The 7500-nt window shown below is 46.6% G+C and overlaps 1 protein-coding gene across 6 annotated transcripts in view; it reads left to right on the top strand.

Annotated features, from left to right (window-relative positions):
- LOC143021062 (uncharacterized) overlaps nt 1–7500 on the top strand; it is a 416468-nt gene that overhangs the window by 365849 nt on the left and 43119 nt on the right. Inside the window, exon 1 of one of the 6 annotated variants that reach the window (XM_076178290.1) lies at nt 7312–7399. The exons of 3 other annotated variants lie outside the window; for them this stretch is intronic. The gene's annotated coding sequence lies outside the window, so the exon portion shown is untranslated. Of the gene's footprint in view, nt 1–7311; nt 7400–7500 lie in introns of those variants that run through there. 2 more of the 6 variants (XM_076178311.1, XM_076178330.1) reach the window with 2 other exon arrangements.

Here is a 7500-nt window from a genome sequence, read left to right as displayed (position 1 = left end):
CTCTGCGATGAAGAGTTCGATCTGCAAGTGTGAGCCCTATCGGCCTAACAAAATGGCGTCGCACAGAATCAGGATGTATCTGTGGTGGGTGGGTGGGTGGGTGCAAGTTGACTGTCGTAGCTGCAGATTCTTTGGGCTGATCTAATGCTGAACAGTTTGATGGTTTGGACACCCCTCAGCAAGAGCCAGGCTTTCCTGCATTTCCTCTTTGTACGTGGTTCTGTATGATCAGCAGAATTTGGGCAGATGATTATGTAATTTAAAAGAAAAAAAAATCCCGGGAGGAGGGGGGATGGCGGCAAGAAGGACAGAAACTCTGAAAAGAAAGGAAGAAGAAGGAAAAGAATGAAAGAAAGGAAAAAGGGAGGAGGGAAGGAAGAAGAAGGGGAAAATGGAAGGAACGAAGGAAAAAGAAAAAATGGAAGGAAGCACAGATGGAAAGTAAGTTGAAAGAGTGGAAGAAAGGAGGAATAGAACAATGGAAGGAAGGAAGGAAGGTAGGAGGTAAAACGAATGAAAGGTGGAAAGGAGGAAGGAAGAAAGAATACAAGATAAATAGAAATAGAGGGATAAGGAAGGTAGGAGGGGAAAATGAAGGAAGGAAACGAGAGGAGTGGAAGGAAGAAGAGAAAGACGAAAGGAAGGGTAAAGAATAGAAGAAATAAAAGAAGATTAAGGAGAAAAGGAAGGAGAGGGGTAAAGGGGTAAAATGGGAGAGAATGAATGAATGAAATAATGAATAAATGGTGCAAGAAAGGGAGAACGACTATCAGATGGAAAGAAAGAAAGGGCAACGGAAGAAATGGACGGGAGGAAAGGGAGGGGCAACGGAAGAAAAGACGGAAGGAAGTGTAAATTGAAGAAAAGGAGGAAAGATGGGTGGGAGGAGGAGGAGGAGGAGGAAGGAATGGGGAAAGAAGAAAGGAAGGAAGGAAGAGTCAAAGGAATGAATTAACTATAAATACAAAAGGAAGGAAGGAAAACAGTCTGGGGATTGAAGGAAGGAAGGAAGGAAGGAAGGAACTCCGAAGAGGAAAGGAGGAAGGAAAAGAAAGAAGTAGGAAAATTAGATGACAGGGAACAGACAGATACTGGGAATGCTCAAAAGGCACAAGTATTTGTGTGTAGGGAAAGTCAGGAGGTGGAGTCGGGGGAAGGGGGGGAGTGTGGAGTGAGTGTGGAGTGTGTACGGGCAAACATAAACACCTCCTCCTCTTCCTCCTCCTCCTCCTCCTCCTCCTCCTCCTCCTCCTCCTCCTCCATCCACGGCAGGACTCTCCCCCCCCCCTTGACCTTGAGCGCTTCGTCCTCTCATGTATATTTAGACTCTCTCCTAATCCCCCCCCCTCACAACTCCTACTCCATCCCCCCCTTTACTCCCCGACTCCTCTTCCCCCACCTCCCACCCCTTCTACTACACCTCCTTCTCCTCCTCCTCCTCCTCCTCCTTCTCCTCCTCTTCCTCCACCCCCCTTCACCACTCCGCGGAAGACTTTATTGCTTAGTTCATTCTCTCTCTCTCTCTCTCTCTCTCTCTCTCTCTCTCTCTCTCTCTCTCTCTCTCTCTCTCTCTCTCTCTCTCTCTCACACACACACACACACACACACACACACACACACACACACACACACACACACACACACACACTTGATAAGTAGTAGCACTTAATAATAATTAGAAAAGAAACATCTTTGAAGATGAATGTTACTCGCGATCGCGTGCGCACGCACACACACGCACACGCATACACACACACGCACACACACACACGCACACACATACGCACACACACGCACACGCACACACACACACGCATACACACACACGCACACACACACACGCACACACACACACGTGTGCGAGTATATTTTGACCTTCCATCGTCCAGTAGGTACCCCCCTCCCCCTCCCCCTCCCCATCCCCCGTCCCATCCGTCCAGTGCTTCAGTCAGCTTCCTTCCTTCCTTCCTTCCTTCCTTCCTTCACTCATTCATTCTTTTTTCCTGTTCCTGTCCTCCTCCTTTTCTTTTTCACTCTATTCTTCCTTCCTTCTTTCTTTCCTTCTTTCCTTCTTTCTTTCTTTCCGTCTGATCACCCGACCATGCATACAGATATCGCGCATACTTACTGTATGTAGTGAATATATGTATACATACATTCATTCATTAATACATACATTCATACATACATGCACGCATGCATACATACTGTATATACATACATAAAATCATACATACAGTACATATATACATGCATACATACGTATATATATATGCATACATACATGCACACATACATACATACAATACATATATTCATGTATACATACATACGAGTACATGACATACACAATGTACATATTTACAGAAACACGTACACAAATTTACATACACATGGTGGCGCGCGCACAGAAACAGGATCCTCATTCCTGGCGTCCCTCGCTCTTATCAGAGACGCCAGGAATGAATCGCAGGGGAGGAAGGAGGAGGAGGAGGAGGAGGAGGAGGAGGAGGAGGAAGAGGATATGTCGTCACAGGATCCATATTTGGGTCCAGATAAATGACGTGTGCATGTGCCTGTGTGTGTGTGTGTGTGTGTGTGTGTGTGTGTGTGTGTGTGTGTGTGTGTGTGTGTGTGTGTGTGTGTGTGTGTGTGTGTGTGCGCGCGCCTGCCCCAAGTGCAATCTGTGAGCAGAACAGGTGCATCCCCCCCCCCACACACACACACCTTTCCCGTGTCCGTCACGTGGGTCGATTCCTGTGTCATCGCTGAAGCAATCCTCCTCCTCCTCCTCCTCGTCTCCTGGAGTGGGCTGTCCTGATGACCGAAAGAAGAAAGAGAGTTACTACAAAGCATCTAACCCTACGCTCTCCTCCTCCTCCTCGTCATCGTCATTCTCTTCCTCCTTCCTCTTCCTCATCCTGCACACACACACGCACACAAAAACACACACACATACACACACAGAAACACACATACACACACGCACGTGTGTGTAGTGTAAGGTCACAGCATTACCCATGGATCGGGCACCTATGTACCCTTTCAGCCCTCATCTGGAAGGGAAATAGCTGTCGATCACAAGCCCAACAAGTGATTCAAGACCAGATTGGTGATTCGTACGCCAGGGAGCGCGGCACGTCTCCGTTCCTCCCCAGAGAGGGTCAAGATAATGCCCCCCCCCTCCCTTCCTCCCCCGCCCACTCCCATTCATTGCAAAGGGTATCTTATATTTCATTTCATTTTACCATATTTTATTTCATATTTCATTTTTGTCTCTTGATTTATCTTAAAAAAAAAAAAAGATTAAAGCAGATACTGCTTCGTCGCTCAGGAGGCTAGTCTGATGGTCCTGCACTGGGCTCTCCAGGCAGAACTCTGACGCCCCCAAAACCTTAGCACAAGAGATCAATAAAACAAAAAAAAGCCTGCGTAACTCTGGTCTGTAGGGGTATCAGGAAAGCCTCCCACCATGCCCCTCCCTCTCCCCCGAGGTGCGCCCCCCAACCCCAGTATAGGCAGAATGCGCCCCCTCCACCACCACACTCCATCAGTGTGTGCCGCCGCCACCGGGAATGTCTCTGTCTCTCCGTCTATCCCTCTGTCTGTCTGTCCGTCCGTCTGTCTGCCTGTCAGCTGCTTCTCCGCTGCCCAGCAGCTCCCGTGGCGACCCCCGACTAATCTTAAGAGTCCATCAGTCCCGCGATATCAGGCGCATTGTCTCGGGCAGCTCCCTCTCCAAAGGAGAAGACGTTCTTTCCTTTTCTTCTTTCTCCTTCTACGTCTTCTTCTTCTTCTTCTTCTTTTACTTCCTGCTCGTTTTTTGTTGTGCGTGCGTTTGTACGTGCGTGCGTGCGTGCGAGTGTTTGTAGTTTGAATCGGAGCTGGACTGATCCTGGACACAAACGTGACCTGTCACACAGACAGACATAGACGCCAAGTTCAGGTGCTCGGTCAGTGTACTTGTTTACATGTATACGCAACTACTAGTGTACACACACACACACACACACACACACACACACACACAGACACACATATGCATACGCACACACACAGACACACATACGCATACACACACACATATACACATACGTGCACACACATACGCACATACACACACATATACACATACGCGCACACACATACGCACACATACGTACATACGCACACATACGCACATAAACACACACACATACACACACGCGCTCACAAAAAAAGCGATATGGTCAAGCAGGCATCGCCGGACAGACCCGCCTAGCTCCAGTGCCGCCACCACCACAACCATACCAATTCCACTACCACTCGGCCACGGCCACTGCCCTTTCTACTGCCACAACCGCTAACATCGTCACTTCCTCCCCAACTGCTTGCCCTCCGGCCGCCGCCGCCGCCACCGCCACCACCAGGTCATCCATCATGAATATCACCATCACCACTCTTACCACCACCGCCATCATCAATAACACCACAACTTTGATCTCCACCACCACCTCACTGCTGCTACCAACATCGCCACCATCACGTCGTCTGTCACCACCACTGCTGTCACCGTCACCTCACCACCATACTTCGTTACCACCACAAGTGCTACCGTTACCACTGCTAAGCCCACCACCACCACTACTACTACTACAGCCCCCACCACCGCCACCGCCTCTTCAGGATTGAGTGGTATGCTGCCAAGGATGTCCCTAGAAGGCAAGGCGGTAGTGATGGCGGTCCTGCCATCCTTTTACCTGTCCTGGCCTGACCCGGCCTGGTGCCCCCCCCCCACCTTCACCGCCCCTCACCCCTTCCTCATTATACAGCGAGACATGGGCAGAAGGGGGAACCGGGAGGGGAGGATTTGGAGAAGGCGTCCGGATGTCTTCCTGATGGCGAGGGGAAATGAGGAGGTGGGGAATGGCGACCTCGCCAGGATTGTGGCAGGTTCAGTTACTGCGGAGGGAAAACGAGATGGCCTCGTTGTTTTGGTGATGGCGAGGTGAAATGTGGATTAAAAGAGATTCTAAGTCAAGAAAACAAGAAATAGATAAATAAACAGGTACAATTAAATGAAAATAAAAGATAAATCGACAGCACATTATCAAGGAACAGGAATCCAAAAAGAAGGAATAATTGTATGGAATTATTCATCTTTGTAGGGGACGAATGACGAATGTAGAGAATAGAAAAAGAACTTGAAAAAAGGAATAAGAAAAGGAAGGAACTATAAAAAGAAAATTGAAAAGGAAATGAAATATAGAAATAGGAAAAGAGCTTAAAAAATTAAAAGAAAAAATAATCTCAGAAAATATAGATTATAAAAAAACGAACAAGAAATAAATTTGAAAAAGTAGAACTAAAACAAAAATTATAAAATGGACTAAAAAATAAATCTAAAAAGGGACTTAAAAAAGGGGTGGGAACTCGCCCGACAAGACTGGGCCGAGTTCAGGCGGCACACCTACGACGGTCATACAGTTCCTAGAACGACGGACGGCGTGTTGTGACAGGAGGCGTCACCGGTCGCAGGTAGTACCGGCGTCAGCACGACCCTCGTGAAAGACTCCAGGTCACTCTCTTCGTCAGGAGGTCAACCTTGGCGGAAAAAAGGGTCAACCTTGCGTCGAAATAAATCAACATTCTTTCGTGAATGAAGAATCGTTTCCTCTCAAAATAAAAGAAAGCTGATCACTTTTTAACTTGTGTTCCCCCCTCCCTCCCTCCCTCCCTCCCTTCTGCTACTCATCCCTCCCTCCTGTAGGTCAGTCCCTGGCCAGCCAGCCACCTTCTCCTATGACTCCACCTCTGCTGTCGGCGCCATGTTGTCACCCGAAGATGGAGGCGCGCCGGAGGAGACCAAAAATTACCCTCTCCCTCCTCCTCCTCCTCCTCCTCCTCCTCCTCCTCCTCCTCCTCCTCCTCCCCCCACCTTGACGTGCCCTTGTCGATGTCATGCGCCAGGGGATTTTGTTCTTCCTGTGAGGGCGAGACACCGATTTTGTCTGTAAGTTTAAGGGCGCTTTCTTACATATATTTTCTTGCTCGTCTTATTCCTCTTCTTCTTTCGTCGTCTTCTTATTTTTCTTCTTTTTCGCCTTCTTCCTAAATGTGATTGAAGGTGACGGAATTATTTTGGACACACTTAACGGCTCTTTTGTGTTTTATTAATCTGGTGTTTACTGTTGATGTTACGACTCGTGTGGTCAACATATTTTTTTGTCTCCAAGTTGGAATTTAGTTTGTAGAGTCTACTAAGTGTTAAGGCTTACAAAGATTATATGAAAATGGGAAACGCCAACAGGAAAAGAAGATATATATATATATGTGTGTGTGTGTGTGTGTGTGTGTGTGTGTGTGTGTGTGTGTGTGTGTGTGTGTGTTATGCGCCTACCAACCCACGGAGCTCCAGCTGTGTCATCAGGAAGGATCTCTCTCTCTCTCTCTCTCTCTCTCTCTCTCTCTCTCTTTCTTTCTTTCTCTCTCTCTCTGCAATTCAATTGTATACCCACATTAGTTATTGTAATGTGAATAGGTTTGCATATACGCACCTGTTGCCCAACGATGATGATGATTATTATTATTATCATTATTATTATTATTATTATTATTATTATTATTATTATTATTATCATTATTATTATTATTATTATTATTATTATTATTATTATTATTATTAATTATTAATTATTATTTATCATTTCGCTTTGCACTGTCAATTCTGACGGATGATCAGCGACTGACTTGGCAGTCGGGTACGTGCGCGGCTGCTATCTTGGCTCTCTCTCTCTTATCTTATCGCTTCGTTAGGAAGCACCGACCACAGATCTCGGGTGGGCAGAGTGTGGCGTGTCCACTCGTTCGTTTGAATTCATCAACCCAGTTTGGCCAGCCAGATCTGGTTGTGTATAATGAGCCTTTTTTTTTTCTTTTTTTTTTTTTTATCTGGGATACCTACCAATTTTAAAGGTGAAAAGAGATTCATTTAATTGTCTTCGTGTCCTGATAATGATTTCGAATACTTGGGGAAGAATTGCGGTCTGTAATATAACAATAATAACAACGATAATAACAATAATGATGATGATAGTAATTAATAGTAGTAATAATGATAATAATAGTAATGATGATGATGACATCCTACTGTATAGCAAATATTAAGACTTTATTCCAGTCTTTTATGTTCTGATCTAAAGTTGACCACGGCGATATGACGCCACTGTAGCCTCTCTCGGGGGCACCGCGAGGGGGGAGGAGCCTGAGGAAGGGCACCCACCAATAGGGAGCCATCGACTACATCGGTTAGAAAGAGAGAGTCCACTCACTCCACAGCCGGACGGCTGAGTTTATCTGTCGAGGTAGAAAACGCCGGACACTTTGTGGCACTTTCAGTGTCTTGAGCTTTGGTGAAGCGGTAAGGATATACACACACACCCTTTGCAAGGCTAAACGGAAGTGTGCGATCACAAGCAGTCTAGAACTACATAGTCCAGTGTTTTTCACCATCAAAATGAA

This window comes from Oratosquilla oratoria, chromosome 3 (genome assembly GCF_046742065.1).
Source record: "Oratosquilla oratoria isolate Oo_2021 chromosome 3, ASM4674206v1, whole genome shotgun sequence".
In the NCBI taxonomy this organism is placed as follows: Eukaryota; Metazoa; Arthropoda; class Malacostraca; order Stomatopoda; family Squillidae; genus Oratosquilla; species Oratosquilla oratoria.
Note: the sequence above shows the minus strand (reverse complement) of the source record. Positions and strands in the feature narration are given on the sequence as shown.